This window comes from Lagopus leucura, unplaced genomic scaffold (genome assembly GCF_019238085.1).
Source record: "Lagopus leucura isolate 7727_CA_CO unplaced genomic scaffold, USGS_WTPT01 Super-Scaffold_100002, whole genome shotgun sequence".
Lineage (NCBI taxonomy): Eukaryota > Metazoa > Chordata > Aves > Galliformes > Phasianidae > Lagopus > Lagopus leucura.
Window position 1 is genome coordinate 65930377 of NW_024962263.1, and position 17988 is coordinate 65948364.

Consider the following 17988-nt stretch of genomic DNA (forward strand, 5'->3'; position numbering starts at 1 on the left):
ATATCAAGTAAAAATAATCAAATATGACTACATGAAAATTGACGCCATTAGTTAAGATCTGTGCACTAGAATGTGTTATGTTTCTTGCTACACTTTACTGTAACAGTAGTTAATGACCTTCAAGTAAATTGAGTCATATTTTTTTCTTTCCTCTATGCTGTTAGGGTCTGTGTTATTTTCCCCTTTTGTCTATTACTAGTGTGCTAGTAGTGCTTCAAACTTTGTGAAGTACTCTGGACAATAGAGATAGACTTTTAGCCACTCCAAGTAGAGTAGTCTTTACAAGTGTAGCCCAAATAAGATATCAAAAGATTCTGAGGAGCTCTAAGAAATGTTCAGTCCTAAAGAAAGTAACAAGAGAAAGAAACTAGCAAGGATTTTTTGCTTTGTTTTCTCTGAGAGAAATAAAGTTCATAAACAACAATAATTTCAAGGTGTTTGTTGGTCTAGAGATAGAGCCATAGGATAGAAAAAAAAGCTTCAAATTGCTTGGTAAAAAAAAAATAAATTAATTAAAAAAAAAAGTTTCTTCATAATTGCAAACCTAGAAATGATTAAATCAGCAAGACAAACATTTACAGCAATAAATGCCCTCTATTAATTCCGGGTCCTTTCTAAGTCTGAGCAGCCCATGAGCAATAACATATTTAAGGCTGAACAGGATGTCAGCCCCAGAAGTGTTCAATATCAGGAATGCATTTATTATGCCTCTGGTCTATAGTCTGATAACTGTACTCTCATTCAGACTCCTCTGTGGGGCAGGACATATGGCTTGGGCGCAGGAGGAAAGCAATGCAGGTAGATGATTTCCATGTCGAATAGCACTCCCAGTGACATGCAGAGCAGTGGAGCTCAGAACTGCCCTTTATTCTGTCTTCAAATCCTCCATTTGTCACTCTTGTTTTCGTCTGTCCTTTGTGCTCCTTTTCCCCCATGTACTGGATAACAATTATCCAACTTTATTAGGCAACAGCTTGAGCTTTTAAAATGTTTTTGTTGTAGCAGTGGCAGTACTCTATAGCCAGCCCAAACTTGTTTCCCTGGCTCTTACACATATCAGTGCTGTGCAGTGCAGCACCACAGGCTGCGATAGAATCATCAGATGCACTAAACTGAGAGAGATATAACAGTAAGACAGCTACCATGTTTCCAGTCAGTTTTGTAGAGGGACCTGATTACTTGCATCCAACCTAAGAAGTGCTATTCAGGCCTGGGTCTTTCACAGTAGACTTATTTTAACTGTCACTAAGCCTTGAGTAAGCTATTACCATAAAATACTTTCACAAAAGTAGTTCTTTGTTTCTTCCCAGAACCAAATTGAAAGGCTGAAGTTTGAAAGATGAAAGCTTGTGTCACTCTAAAATACCTTACTGTATGCCTCATCCTTTAGTTTTCTTCCCAGTTTCTTCCATCATGCTAGTTTCAAATTAATTATCACTAGAGGATTTGAGGCGTACTCCATCCAGATGAAGAAATGTGTGCAGTGAAAGGTAAAAGACCATCTGCAGCTTGGATTGAATGATATTAAAAGTATGATTAATAGCATGGTGTCTAAAATTAAAGAAGAAAGTCCCAAGCCAAACCATTTGGCAAGTGTAATCCATTACACTAACAGACATTCTAGCTCTTTGGAGAGATTTTTGTTTTTCCATTTCTCACCATCTTGTTCCTTCAATTTGTGTTTTCTGTCTTCAGTTTAGAATGGCATTGTTGTTTGTTAAAAATTTTATCCTTCTATCTCCTTTCTTTTGTTACATAAACTTCAGCTTAGTTACTTTTGAACTGGTCTCTTGGTTGGAGTACATGCTATAGCTTTAAGTGCTTAGGAACACAGAGTAAAGCAGCAGCCACTGGGGAAAAAAAGAAAAAAAGGGAAAAAAACCAACACCCTTAATAGCAGTGTAACAAACCAAAATAATGAAATTTCCTACTATAATCCTACTGTCTGCATTGCTCCTGTATCCTTGCTCCTACAAGTATTCTCTGAGCATTTCAGATTGTTTTCAGAGAGCAATTAAATGAACTAAAGAAAATTGCTAGTGTTTACGGACTCTTAACCAACACTACAGAAAATTTTGTGGAACTGAGGGCATCATAAAGAAATTATACTAACTATAGATGTGGTTGTTATGCTCTGCTGTACTTGTTAACATTTATTAATATCCATTTTCAAAATTATTTAAAAAGCCACGTAGGAAAGAATGAATACAGAAAATGGATAAAGCAATAGAGGAGAACAGTATTAGAAGAAAATAGATGCAAAACAAACAAAAAAGAGTGGAAGCATCAAGTCTGTGAAAGGACTGCATTGAAGAACAGAAAGAAACATTTCTATTTAAATAGGAGAAAAAATGGAGAAGCTGTGGATACTTCATCCAAGAAGACTTTGAAGACCAGGTTGAATGGAGCCCTGAGCATCCTGATCTATTGGTTGGAACACTGCCCATGTCAGGAGGGTGGAATAGATGGTCTTTAAGGTCCCTTTCAAATGAGATCATTCTATGATTCTATAATTAATTCAGTTACTTCTTTGGAATACTGGAATACAGAATGGTGCATTTGTGTAGGAAGTTAGTTGTGGGATTCAAACAAAGGAAAAGTTCTCTCTACATAAATATCTGACCTATTTTTATTGGCATAGAATAATTGCTTATTGATTTTACAACATGCTATTTAACAGTGTATTTACACAAGTAGCCCAGTTTAAACAAAACCCACAGATTTTTTGAGCAGCATTATTCCTTATTCTGTATGAGGTCACATACATTAAGCTTCGTTCAGACAGTCTGGCCAGATAACATTCATCTGGTTAGATCCCATGGTATCCTCTTTAAGCTACATATTCAGTAACATATAGTTAGACTGCTCTGTGTTAGTTATGATTTTCTCACCTAGGTTCAAATTATTAAAACCTCATCATCCAGTCCTTTTTGCACAAGGTAGAAAGACTTTGTGTTGGAATCTCTTCCCTGAAGCAGACCAGCTGGTACCAACACACAGGTCTAGTCTGTGATTGTATTTACACAGATGCAGCCTGAAGAAAATAAGTGAAACATGTATGTAAATAAATCAAGATTTAGATTCAAATAACTGAAATCAGAAAAATAAACAAGAGAAACGTGTTTCTGTATACAAAGCCAAGCTTAATAATCTTTGAGAGCTTGAATAAAATGATACCTATATTTTGTACAGGATCAGTTTACCATGGTGAGATTCAGATAAGTAGTTCTCTGAAGGAATTTTAAGTGAATTTACAAGGGAGATACACACTGAAGACCACGCTCTGTTACCCTTATATCAATGCAAGTTTTTTTGCAGCCTCTCCGGGCATAGAATTAGATCAAGAAATTGTTTGTGTATTTTTTGTCCTAGGTTTCCAGTAAGTCTGTTTCCTTTTCTATATGTGAGCATAGGAGTTCAAATGTGTAGTAGCAATTATCTGTGAGGAATAGACTGGAAGTTAGATCCCTTTGGGATCTTTATTAGCAAATTTCAAAAGTCCACAGAGAGGAGCAATATGAACTCAGTAGATGTACAAATAACACCTTTTCCAACATAGTTTGCAACAGACGTTATCCACAGGACAATAGGTTAATCCTTTTCTTTCTCTTTCTCTCCTTAAATGCACAAGTGTGGCAATCATGATATTTATTAAATATATGTATTTATTTTATGTCAAAGAATATAGATTTTTATTTTCATAAAACTGCTTGGTTGATCTTGGCAAGATCTGTAAGTACTTTTTGCTACACATTCTTCTCATTTGGGCTGTTTTTCAAAGGCATCTAATATGCTAAGAATCATATGCCTCTTCTTGGCTGCTGTGATAGTAAATTTGGAAAGTGCATTATAAAGTGACTGACATATAAACATAACAGAAAATAATTGAAAGAAATGTTAGCTTTAAAGTAAGGTAAAGCAGTTATATATTGTCACATGTATACACACAAATCTACTCACAGCTATCATACATTTAGCTTAATCATTGTATTCTTTAATTTAATCGTTGGCACTATATCTGTGACAAGTATTCTACTCTCAAAGAAATATTCCACTACATTCTGGTACTGATTTGTACAACACAATTTACATTTTACATTCACTTAAGGCTATTGATTTTTAAAGCAATTTGTAAATTTTCCTAACATTCTTCATGAAAATGACTTCAGTAATTTTCGGTAAAATATAAAGTCTTTAACATACTGACTTATATGACTTTAGATGAGCCTGGATACTTTCACTTCTAATAAGGATGTGGGAATTCTTGAAGATTTGGTAGAAATTGAACTGTGGTGATTTTAAAGAAGGAAGTGGACATTGAATCTTCTCATCCGCTGTGTTACAATAAGAGAAGACAAAATCCTCTGGTTATAGATTTCTTCCCAGTCAGTAAAACAACAGAAAAAAATATGCTAAATTTTGTTTTGTTGGCTCTTCCTGTAGCCATTTTCTTCTACACTGATTTTCTACAATGTATGATTTCTTGATTTAGATCTCTGCAGCACGTTTCCTTTGACCTGTATTGTTACTGTCACAATAATGTCAGATACTTATGAAACCTGTTTTCATTATCTCTGGAAATCTATCTTCTACCTCTCTATCCCAAAGGTTCTAATGTGTAAGACACATTGCTTTTGCAATATGTTGCAAGCTTTATATGGGAAAATCTATAGAAAATGTTGCTCACATTGCTTGATTGGTAAGATCATTAAAAAGTACTGCATTCTCAGAATAGTTCTTGAAACAAAACAATGGATGCACTTATATCTCAATAAAGTTCTCAGTTTGACTTAAGAATTTTAAAGGAAAATGACATTTCATGGTCAGAAGTAATCAACATTACCAAAAGAGTAAAGAAATTCACAATTACAAAACATGGAATTCTAATATTAGCAGTACCACAGGCTAAAATCTGGCCAGTTTGATAGCTTAATGGATCTTTCTTTCTTCCAGTAGGTCAGGACTTATTAAATATTCTCCTGTTCACAGCTCATGCCTTTTAAACTTTTTCCCTTTCTGTTTCTCTTTCTGACAGAAAAGGAAGAAATGTGACAGAAGAGTTAATCTCTCCATGAGTCATGTGTGACAGATGAGAATTAAAGCTATGAATAAATTACAATAATTATATAAACTCCGCATCCTTAAAAGCCAAGACAATTAACATGCAAAACGTGGTAACCTCCTGCTAAGACAATTAACATGCAAAATCATGGTCATTAAGGCCAGCACCAAGGGCAGATGGTATTGGAGAGAGGGATTTTTGCCTGCAGTGTTAAAATATGAAGGTGAAACAAGAAAACTGAATTAAACTGTTTTAGGAAAGAAAAGGAGGGGAAAAGAAGGCAAAAGCAGAAACTATGAGACTAAGAATAAACAACAGAAGAGGCTTAATATTAATTGGGTAATACTTTGCCTTGTTTGAACAGGAAAAGTTCTTTGTGTTTAAAAATGATCTTTCTAACCCTAAGGTTATGCAAGATTTGATAAAGAAGATGAAAATAATATGCTATGAAAGCAAGAAGAATAATTCTCTTACTGACTGTCTATACAAAAAGGTCAAAAATATGAAAAGAAGTATAAAATTACGCGACTATATGTCTGTTTTTCTCCGGTTTGAATTTTTCTAAGTATCATACATGCTATATTATGCAAATTATCTCTTATTTGAAGCTGATTAAATCTATTAATAAATGCTGTTCTTAATTAGGCCACTTGAATCACTGGATTTCTCAGGGAATATGACACAGACTGTTCCAAAGAGATTAAATAATGCTTAATGTTTAGGTTGTGAAGGGAATGCATCCATAACTATGTGCTATTTTCACCCAAAGGGACTTAGAACTTGTATCCTGAAGGACAAGATAAAGGCAAATTTCAAATGCCAGAGGCAAGATTATCTAAGTTTATCAGGTTAAAAGAACAAATCACTGTGAAGTTAGAAATATGTTTGTTTGTTCTTTTTTGTTTTCCCTTGCCTTATCTTTGATAAGTATGGGAGAAAGGTGATTAATGAACAAATACATAAACACATAAAGCAAAAACTGAAGTGGTCAACTGAGGAAAGAGAGGATAGAGGTTAAAAATAAAGAATGAAGAAAAAGCGAAGTGGAGGGAAGGATAGGAAATAAAGATGAAGATGAGGTAATCAAAATTATTTTAAACTACCCAAATTATAATAAAATCCAAAATTTTGTTGAATTGAGCTTTTCTGCATGCTTTACTACAGCATCATCATCTGGAGTAAAACTTCACATACACAGGAATCTCAATGTTCAGGATTCTGAAGAAAGAGATTCCAGAGTAATCAATACAGGATCCCAGACTACTCCAGTAAATGCCTTTACATTGGTATGAAATGGTGTTCCTTCCTTTAACTATCTGTCTTAGCCCTTCCCTGTACATTATATGTACATAATAGGCCATTCAATCATAGGCCATCCAATCATAGGCCTTTCCATGATTCTATGATATAGTTCCCAGTATTGTGCCCAGAAATGTATAGTTCCCAGAATTGTCCACTTGTGACAAAATAGCACTTTTCCATTCATGCTAAGATCAAAAGGCACAAATCTTATTCAATCTCATGAAAAACTATTTTGCAAAATTTGAGAAGATGGAACTAAGCTCAGTATTTGCTGTTTTATATTTCTTTATGATCTAATTTCTACAATCATCCCAGCTATTCTAAATTGCCTGCTTCTAAAATAGATTCCTTCATTGTTTTCTGGCTGTACTTCTGTTTTCTTTCTCTGTCTTTACTGTATTTGTAACTCTCTTCCAGAACCTGAATATCATCAACCTGCTGTTTATTCTCCTTTACCAGATCATTAACAAAGATACTAAAAAGGACTAAACATAAAATAAAGCATTGTCTCATAACTCAGTATTTTCCTCCTTATTAGTGCACTTTGTTTATGTTATTCTACACTGTTTTCAGTCAATTTAGAAATGTTTCCACATCTAAAAAGTGATTTGAATTAATTTTCCAGGTAAGATTTAATTATTCATTTAATCAAGTTCTTCACTAAACTATTTCACAAGTAGTGCTTCATACCATCTAGTGATTTTCTATTTCTAGTTTATAAAGCAATCGAGTTTATCATTAAGATTTGTCTTTTAGGAGTAAAATATTATCTACTTCCTTGATAGATGTAAAATTATTTTTAATATAACAAAACTTTCCTTCATGGAAAGACCAATTGTGCCCACCTTCAGTAAGTTGTGAGGCTGGCTTATTGACAGCAGAAAAAAAAAAAAAAAAAAAAAAAGGAGAAAGAAAAAATAAATCAATAAAAGAAATATGAAAAAGAAATTCACCAAGGTGAACAAGAAAGAAGCATTTTGAGCTACGAAAAAGGAATACTGGGTCAGTATCAAGAAAGAGGAAGTAATTCAAGCATTTTTGCCAAGAATATTTCCTTTCTCCTACCTTCTCCTTCTCTGGCTTCATGCTTCAAGCAATATGTGGTTCAGTGAGTTCCCATATCTGAGATTGACAGAAAAATGTAACAAACTACTGCAGAATTAAATTTCACAGTAAAATGATTTGGCATTGTGCAAGTACTGGAACCGGATATTCCTTGTGACATTATTTCTTCCAGAACTCAATCACTTTATTTGTTTAATCTTTTATATTGTGAATTGCCATGGACAGATTTTCCCTGCTCACTTTATTGTAACCCATGCATTTTATCCACTTTCAGACAATGCTTTTCCAGAGTCACAAATTTTTAATCTCTCCTTGTAATGAGTATACAATGTGACTGATCACCTCTATCTTATTCATTTATTCTTTGGATGAAATTAATGTAGTTACACACAGAATTCAAGGCACAATAGCATTGCCTGTTTATATAGTCCTATAGAGACATTTCTATTATTCCCTGTGTGTTTTCTAAATCCTAACATCCACTTTGCCTCTTTTATGATTCTGAGCATTCAACTCATGTTTTTGCTGTCTGTGGAGTCATGAATGTATCCACACACAAAAAAAGAAAAAATCCAATATATCTTAAAATGCATCTTGAATGATAGAGGCTCATCTGAAAGCCAACATTTTACTATAGTTTAGTTAGGATAAGGGATTATTTTTCCACTTGTGGATCATTTACCTTTGTAGGCAGCAAACTTTATTTTCATTTTCTTTTAAGACATGTGTCTTACTTTCTCTACCATAAAACAGGGACAGTCCCTCAGCTCCTCATAGTGATTACTAGTTCAAAGAATTCATTTAAATTTGCTTTGACATTAATTTCTTTGGTGAGTGTGGGAGGTAAGGTGGGGAAGTAAATGAACAAGAAAGAAAGAAAACACACAAAGGGAAACAGCAAAAAGAGAGAGAAAAAGAATCTACTTTGTGAGGTAGGTGTGACATTTCTTGTCCCAGGCAAGGGAATGTCTGCAGATGGAGAGTTTCTCATGCAAATGGTGCTGAGTCACTCTGTTGATGTGTGACAACATTCTACAAAAGTTTTGAGGATGCTTCAATGTCTCCTCTGTACGCTGGTAAAGAATTAAAATCTCTCTCCGTCTTATTAAACTGCTTCTGATATCATTTATGAATTTGAAATAAGTCTTTTTAATGAGTTGAATTCATTCAGTTTTAAATACATGGAATTAGTTATGGCGCTAGGCCTCTTTTTTCCCTTGTTTCATTAATGGCTAAACTGCTTATATAAAGTTCAGTCTAAATACAACACAGTTTTGTTCTGAATATGCCTTTTTAGACTGTTTACTTGGCATTTGCTAGTTGAGGCCTCTAAAGAATATAACTCTAAGAAAAGCTTCATCAAAATGTCATTTTCTAATGCTGAAAAAGTCATCATGATTTTCTTCTGAAATTATCTTCTTTTTCCTTCAGACAGTTGATGTAATGCCCTGGATCTGCTTCATACACCTTCTGATAGGGGAATCTGAATGCTAGAATTGATACTTATCAGCAAACACAACTTGAGAAACAACAGCACAGACGTGTCTTGTTACAAACCAGGTTGAAGTGGCTGAGATGACTCCATCATGGTACAGAGAATCACTTGCTCCTGAGATTTCAGTGATGCACAGAGATGCTCACAGCCATTCAAGAAACAGGAAAATACATAGTCACTGACCCAGAGCCATTCACTGGTTTTCTTCTTGGACAACTGAGACTTCTCTGATTTGACTCCTTGTATGATGATTCTGTGTTACTTCACCAGTATCCCTTCTCTTTTCCCACCTCTGTCTTTTTAGCGTTTCTTCCACAGTCTTTTCTTGGGGCATTTCATGCAAGTCCTACATACAGAGATAGTATTTTATAAGTAAACGTTATCACAAAACTTCCACCTTCCACTCAGTTGTCAAATATCCCCCTCTCCATTTCCACCAGTTTTCTTATTCCTCTGTTATCCCCTGCTTCAAGTGTGTGTTTTTTCATTTGAGGTTACTTAAACGTGAATGGAAAATTTCAGTGGAATCTCTGTCTTCTTAAGTGATGCTAGGGACAATCTAAAATGGCAAAGAATGGTTATGTACTAGAAGTACTTCCAGAATGAGGACTCATAGTCGTAGTTATGATAGTAAAAGAATTTGTCTGTTTGTCTTAAATTACAGAATAATTTTAATATATGACTTTGTAGAATGAATTTAACTGAAATAATCTCTTGGTCATTACAGTATTATGCAAATTCCTGAAGCATCTAGAATATAGAGTGCAATAGAATTAGGAGAAGTCCCTTTTTCAAAGTGCTGACCAAACATAAAGGCAATTGTCAGGCAGAAAAGAATACAAAGTAACAGACTTAATTTTAATGGAAGATAATATTTTCTTTTTTAAAAAAAAAATTTAATTTTTATTTTTTTAATTATTTTATTTTTTATTTTCTCACTATTAATTGTGTTACCCTAAACCCTAGAAACTCTACAACTTTTCATTTTCATCCTCTCTTTAATGTTCACCATTCTGATGCTTTCATTTCAGTGTTTCCTTTTTTTTCTTCTTTTTTTTTTTTTTGCCACAATGAATAAAGAAGATGAAATGAAGTTACTCTTTGAAATACAGAGAGATGAGTCTGCTATCATACCATTAACAAAATTTCACTGTTAAAAATTCAAAACATTTAGCCCCAAAAAATCAGATTATTTTAATTAGATAGTCTCATGCTATAGGTAGTTTCTGTTCTGGCCAATTGAAATACCACCTTATTACATTACATACTGTATTTTTACACACATGGTGATTTTCAAAACTGGTAGAGTGTAAAAAATAAAATATTTGACTGTGAATCTGTAGTGTCTCACCTGAAAATTATTTGATAGAATCACAGAATTATCAAATCATAGAGTCATGGAACCATAGAATTATTTAGGTAGGGAAAGACATTTAAGATCAAGTCCAACCATTCTTTTACAGATTTGATACCCAGCTACAGAATCATAGAATCATAGTATGGTTTGTGGCAGAAGTTAAGATAATCTAGTGCCAAGCCCCTTGTTATAGGCAGGGACATCTCCCACTAGACCAGGTTGCTCAAAGCCCTATCCAGTCTGGCCTTCTATGGAAGGGACATTCACAACCTCCCTGCACAACCTGCTCCAGTGTCTCACCAACCTCACAGTAAAGGATTTCTTTCTATACAAATCTTCATATGCAGCCCCAAAAGCACAAAGCTTTCTAAGCCATGTTCTAAAAGAGGCAGGAAACTGCTTTTGTAGTTAAAGAGCTTAAAAGTTCATTTGGTATTCTCCCCATAAACTATCCAGGTGCATGGAAGGATCTACAAAGCACTTTTTTCTGTCATTTCAAAATTGTAATTTTTTTTTTTTTTTTTAAAACATCTGGCATATGTGACTGCCACCAGCACTATCTCAATATAGAGAATTTCCACAAAGAAACATTGCCTTCATGGTACACTGCAAAAATATTTCTTACCATCTCCTCTGACTTTTTCCGAAACTGAGACTCTGGTAGAATGTTTAAATGGAGAGAAAATAATTATGGAATTTGGATATTCTTTTGGTGCAATCCTGCCTATTTGCAAATAATTCTTCTTTCCAAATACATTACTCATGTGAGAGATCAGATGATAGTACCAAAATGACTTTTTCTAGTATTAGAGTTTAGGAATACATGAATTAAACATGAAATTAAAATAACTTTCAGATGTAGATGGCTGATGAGTTATTTTTCTTAGAAAGACATGTGTATTACAGAAATCCACTAAATGATGAAAAATAAGGGCCTTTAAATCTCCAGGAAGCATTCAGAAACAAAATCCTTTAATTTAGTTAGAAATTAATACTAGTTTTATTTAAGTATTATATACAAAGTAATTTTAATTTCTTCTTTATCCCTCCAGTACTCCATTATTTTGTTCCTCTGATCTCTGTCAGATCACATCCTCCTCGTCTAAGAATATGTAATCTGTTTTACTTGGATCTTGATTCTGAAGTGAAAAGATCCAGTATGGCATAATCTCAGTTGAATTGACATCGGAAGAACATAAAGCTTTATGATTCTTAATGTGGCCACAAATACCTACAGTAGCAACAATCTCAATTTGAAAATCTTAACTTCCTTTTTGCTAAGATTATAATAATGCACACTGTAGAAGAATTTGGAATTAGATAAGGTAAAGGCACACATCGTCATCACCGTGGCTGTGAAAGAACAGCTTGGTTGGACTGACACTACCAAAATTAATGTATGAAAATTAACATTGTATATACTATCTCTCAATTTGGTCTGCCTTAATAAATATATAAAAATAGATTACATGAATCTTAAATTCTTAATTCATTGCAGGGCACTAAGTTTTCGTATATGTTCATTTTGCCAATTTACTAAGGGGAAAGTTTAGTGCTTTCCAAAAAAAAAAAAAAAAAACCACAAAACTAGGACAAGAAGCATGTGTTTGAATTAATTCCATTTGCAGGATAAATTAATTCCATTTGCTCTGCTTGAGATAGAAGAAAAAGTTCAATAGGTCATATAGTAAGTTGGAAAAAAAAAAAAAAAAAAAAAAAAAGAAGAAGAAGGAAAAAAAAGCCATTTGTAACATTCCTGTGTAGGTTTTGTCTTGATGAACTCTGTTTCCATCATGGATGAGTATTTCATTAACATCTTGTCCTCAGGACAAAATTTAAGGTTGACCAGATTAACAGCTACCCACGTGTTCAAGCAATCAAACAATACAGATTTGTCAAGAATAAATTGTTTCAAACCAATTAAATATCTTTCTCTGACACGTAACAGATGTCATGGTCTGAAGAGAAGTCGTACATGCCAAACATCTTGATTTAAGGAAAGCTTCAAATATGACATTCAGAAATGAAATAAACACAGTATAAATTAAACTACTATTGCTGGCTGTAAAGTCATTATCAGTGTAGGTAGAAATGGTTTATTGAAAAAAGAGAAGAACATATTGACTGAGATTCTGTATGAATCTAGCCAAAATCTGGTTTTGTTGAATATTTTCATTAGTAATATACTTGATAGAATACAGTATATTCTTACTGAATTTGAAGATGATGGAAAGAACAGCAGGTATACTAGAGAGTAGGAATGAACTCAAAATAATCTTGGCAAGCAGAAGTATTATATGGAATAAAAACATAAGAGCACTTAGGCAGAAATAATCAAGACCACACGAATAAGTAAAGAATAACAGGTGATCACAGTCTGACTTCGAACAGTCTTGATGTTGTGAAAAATGCATGTACAATAAAATACATTGCATTATGTTAGATATATTACGTGACACTGGGACACACAAAGAGAAGTTCATGCTGCCAAACACATGAAGTAACACTTTTCTCACTTCGATATTTTTAAGTCACAGATTGATTTCTGCATTTTAGGTAAGCATGAACTATATCATTCAGAAAGCAGCAAGAATTTTCAAGGTCTAGAATATATGAGGAAAACTTTTCAAAAAGTATGAATGTTTAGCACAAACAAACTATGTAGGACTATTATTTCTGTTCTCAAGGATGCAAAAAGGCTGCTGCAAAGAGAAGGAAATCTATTATCTGTGTCCATAGTACATGGTAAGGGATTGCAGTGAGGAGAGATCTATATCAAAAAAGATTCAGTTTAGATATTGGAAAAAGGTTTACAACAAGTGTGGTGAAGCATTGGAAGAGACTGCTTCCCCTAGGAAGCTACAAACATAAATGCTACAGTTAAGATTGGGCTAGACAAACAATATTTGTAAATAGGATGTGGGGTAGTCTTGAAGAATTTTTAGGACTTCCTCCTTCCCTATTTTGATTATTGTAGCTGGCCTGATGAGGAGAGCCACTGTCTTGGTATGAGGATTCTACATCATGCTGTTGGCAGAGAGAAAGAAAATCTTATAATATTATGGTGGAGAGGTGACAAAGAAAACAAAGACGATGCCATCCCATACAATTCAAATCAAGTTTTACTGATTAATGGAAATATGTATTTTCTCTTAGAGCGCTTTCCCAAAGAGTGTTTTAGTGTTCTGTAGGAAATTATTTTTGTCTCATACTGTGAGTTCTAAAAGACTGCCTCTGATACTATGGAAGTCTTGCTTCTTACAACCAAAATGCTGATGGATTCTTCCAAGCAGTACCAGCCAACAGAAGTATTAATAAATTTAGGCCAATGGGACTGGAAAAATGAGCCTATTTAGTCTACTCCTTTGTTAGTGTAGACCACCAATATTCTGTTTCACAAATTGATTAAGTAGATTTGGAGATTTTTTGGCTGCTTGGATAAATTGGCAGAGGTGTTTTTTTCATTAATTGGAGGGATGTTAAGTAATAGGCTAATGCTTTGAGAATTCACTTAGCCCAGTCCAGGTGTTCACTGTATAAGTCTCTGTGTCTTTTTTACCTGAGTCTAACTCAGGAAGTGTATATTGTATAAATAGTTTATGTTTATTGTATATATATATATATTTTAATGAATGCTGAACTATTGGCATATAAAGCACAGAAGTTTTAATATCTGATATTGTATAAAGTGTTCAGATTTCACAATGCAAAAGGTATTCTAAATGTCTTTTACAAACTGCAACATTGATTGTACCATGGAAAAAATAACTAAAAAGAAAACTTCTAAAATTTTTCTAAAATGCTTTACATGTGATACCACGAACCATCAACATTCCTTTAAATCCAACTCATTTCATCAGCTTAAAATTCACACAATTTAAAATATAAATTAAATGGATTTTAGTTGCTTTCTATTTTCAGTAACTACACCACACAGATTCAGAATGGGGAAACTAAGATTCTTAATTCATTTCAGGAATTGGAATTTTAAAATATACTGCAAAGTATATGGAGATCTACTTTATTATGGGAATTTTCTAACCAAGATTGGAACTGTACATATTTGCTCTCAGCCACAATAAATAATTTTAAATATGTACAGGAAGTTTTAACCATCATCTCATCCACTGAAATTTTGTGTTTCTTGTTGTAGGCTGGTAATTTTCTTTGTAATTAACCATTTGTTAGTTTTGAAATTCAATAGAACAGCTTAGTATAGGCTATCTGAAACTTTTTGGATGATAACAGAGCTTTTGTTTTCTCTTGTCAATTTAGTATTAGTCTAAAGAAGATTCAAATCAATCACAGTCGGTGTAGAGAAAGTTTCCTAAGAAAAGCTGAACTCCTACTCATAGTTACTGAAGAGTGCAGAAGCAGAAGACATGTTAATACTTTTGTTAAGAGAAGCAACAACACTGATTTTTGTGTGGTATTTTCAAAGTACTTATTAGGGTAATCATTATTAACTTTCTCACTGAAGAGCTACTACTGTGCTCAAAAGTTTTAACTGAATTTAACTGAAACAGCTTTTCAAGTCCACATTTACCAGTGTCCACATAAACATACTGCTGGCCCTTGGGAGACTTGGTGTAATGGTCTGAAGTCACAGTTCATCACAGAAGCATACCACACTGATGTCATCTGCTCAGCAGCAGGAGCCTATCCCAGCACTGGGACTTCCTCAGGAACAGGACAGAAGCCAACTACAACACTTTCACTGACAGCAATCCAAGCATTATTTTACTCTTCCATCTGTTTCAGTCTCTAGTCTATTATTTCAGTTCCATATAGAAAGAAGTCTTCTTCCATTCTCATATATTCAATTCTTAACTCTGCTTAGAAAAGATATCAAAATGCCATTCTTCTCCTTCCTTCAGTAAGTTGCTCTTTAAAACATAAAGAGGAGATGCTAGATAGAAAAAAAAGTAGGGGCTTTTCATTTCTTGGCTTTGGATTAGACAGAGAAATACACTCTTTTTATAAAATACAGAAGGTACTGTACTATATAAAATAAATGCCTATAAATAACAGGGAAAAACAAACAAACAAACAAAAAAAAAACCAACCACCTGGAAACACTGGAAAAAAAACAAACTCAACAACAAACACACCTTTAAATCTGCAATCTAATTTTTTTTTCCTCAAATTCCCATGGGAGGAATAAAACAGAATATTCATTCTCATTTCTTGTTGTCGTGCATCTTTTCAGCTGACTGGCCCCTTAGGCCAAATCTGTCTCAAGCTTACGCACAGCTCTCATCAAATTTGCATTTTATATCTCTGAGAATAAATCACAGTGTTTTCAATGCCACAGTGCAGGATCTATGTCATGTTTTTGTGCCATACTTCTGTGAACATCAGAAAAAGGAAATGACTGTGCTGATATTGGACCAAACCTTGACTGATCCATCTACAAGCTTACTGCAGTAGAGCTAACATTACCAGTAGCACTTTATTGCTTCAAACAGCCTTTAAATATTCTAGGTGTGGTGGGTTAACACTGGCCAGCAGCCTGAGAGCTACCCAGCTGCTCACGTGCCCTCCTAAGCAGAGCAAGTAAAGAACAAAGAATAGAAAAGCTTGTGGACTGAGAAACAGAGAGAGCACTCACCAGTTACCATTACAAGAAAAAAAGACGACTTGGCAAAATTAGTTTAATTTATTGCCACTTAAGTTAGATTCAGGTGGTGAAAAACGAAGATAAAAATTAAAACACCGCTTCTCTTCAAACCCACAATCGCTAATCAACTTCCTTCCTTCCTTCCTTCCTGACTCCTTTTCCTGCCTCCAGAGTGCAGGGTGACTGTTGTCAGCTCACAGCAATTCCTTCCTTTCAACTTTTTCCCTTGCTTCAGTGAGGGTTCCCCCTCATGGGCTGCAGTCAGGAAATACCCATCTGCTCATAGTCCTCTCCTGAGGAGCGCCTCCTGCCCTCATTCTTCTTTCACCTTGTTGTTTGAAAGGCTGTTTCTTGCACATTTTTCTTACTGAATATGAACTGTTTTTTGCTCTTTCTTAAACACATTTTGCCATAGGCCACCTTGAATGTCAGTTTCAGCCCTGTTGTGGGGCTGTTAGATCTGACTGGAAATGGCTGGAACCTTTGTGGAGCTCCATGGCACCAATGGCCCTTAATCACAACTCTCAAACCAATGACAATGTAGCTTTTCCATTATTCATTTATAATTCAGAAGTTACTGCTAGTGATGATATTTTATGGGATGGGATATTGAGCTAAGTCTAAGTCTGGTTAAATGATTCAGCCAGCCCTGATAGATGTTTTTCTTTTCTGTAAAACCTGTATAGATTAGGTCTCTTCTCATCTCCAGGCACTCACTCAGTTTCAGTAGCATGTCCGTTATCGCCACAACAGCTGTTGAGCTAACTGACTGTTCACACAAATATGTGCTTGCATGCTATTAATTTTATTGGCATGGTCCAGATTATTGGAAACCTGCAGTGTCTTCAGGGGTTTCTGAGTTATTTCAGGGTCATTCTTAGCACAACATCTGAAGTTCCTTAGGGAAACATCAAAACTCAAAGCTCAGCTGTGTAGTAATGCTGCTTCTTTTATCTCTTTTGGCAGTGCTGGTACTTCATTAGCACAGTTCCCTTTCTCTCTTGCTTTTGCCATCTACCATGTGTTAGCAATGGAGAAGGAACTTTTTTCTGGATTTGGAAATTTTTTTTGATCAGAGACACTCTCAGCTATTTCTTTTCCCTCTGATTTCTCTTTCTTCTCTTATTCTTTGCTTCCAAAAGACTTGTTTATTACTTTCTGCCTTTCTAATAGATCAGTTTCAATAAATGGGACCAAATGATAAAATGAGTTCCTTATAAATTTAACTCCATATACCTAGTCCAAACTATCTATGAATACTAATATCAGCTTGTTTCAATTGTATATTTAGGTACTAAGGAGAAGATGAGCATTTCTCTTCATTTTATTTAATTAAATCTGTTTCCCTATGTTGTCCCATACAGTGATCTATAGAATCATTACCAGTGGCTCTCCATGCATGTTATGATTGTGTTGCCTCTATGACAGGTCTTTATAATGGTCCAGCAATACTGCTTATTCAGTACATCTTCTGTTTATTGATAGAATCATAGAATCATAGAATGGCCTGGGTTGGAAAGGACCTTAATGACCATCTAGTTCCAACCCCCTGCCATGGGCAGAGTTGCCATTGGTAGATCAGGCTGCCCAGGGCACCATCCAATTTGGCCTTGAACACCATCAGCGATGGGGCATCTACAGCTTTTCTGGGCAGCTTATGCCAATGCCTCAACAACTTCTGAGTAAAAAATTTCCTCCTAATTTCTAATTTAAATTTCCCCTCATTATTTTAAAAGTGTTTGCCCTTGCCCTATCACTATCTGCTTGTGCAAAAAAGTCAGTCTTCCTCCTGATTACAAGCTCCCTTAATTATTAGAAGGGTGCAATGAGATCTCCTGAAAGCCTTCTTCAGGCTGAACAAGCCCAGCTCTTTTATCCATTCTTCATAGACAAAGGAGGTGCTCCCACCCTCTGAGCAAATTTGAGGCCCTCCTCTGGACCTACTACAATAGCTCTACATCTTTTTGTAGCTGGGGACCCAGATCTGTACATTGAGCTTTACTTTATTACCAGTAATAGTGTGCTAGAACTCTGTAACATAGGAGGTGAACCAGTAAGCTATACAGCACAGCTGTCACTACCTGATA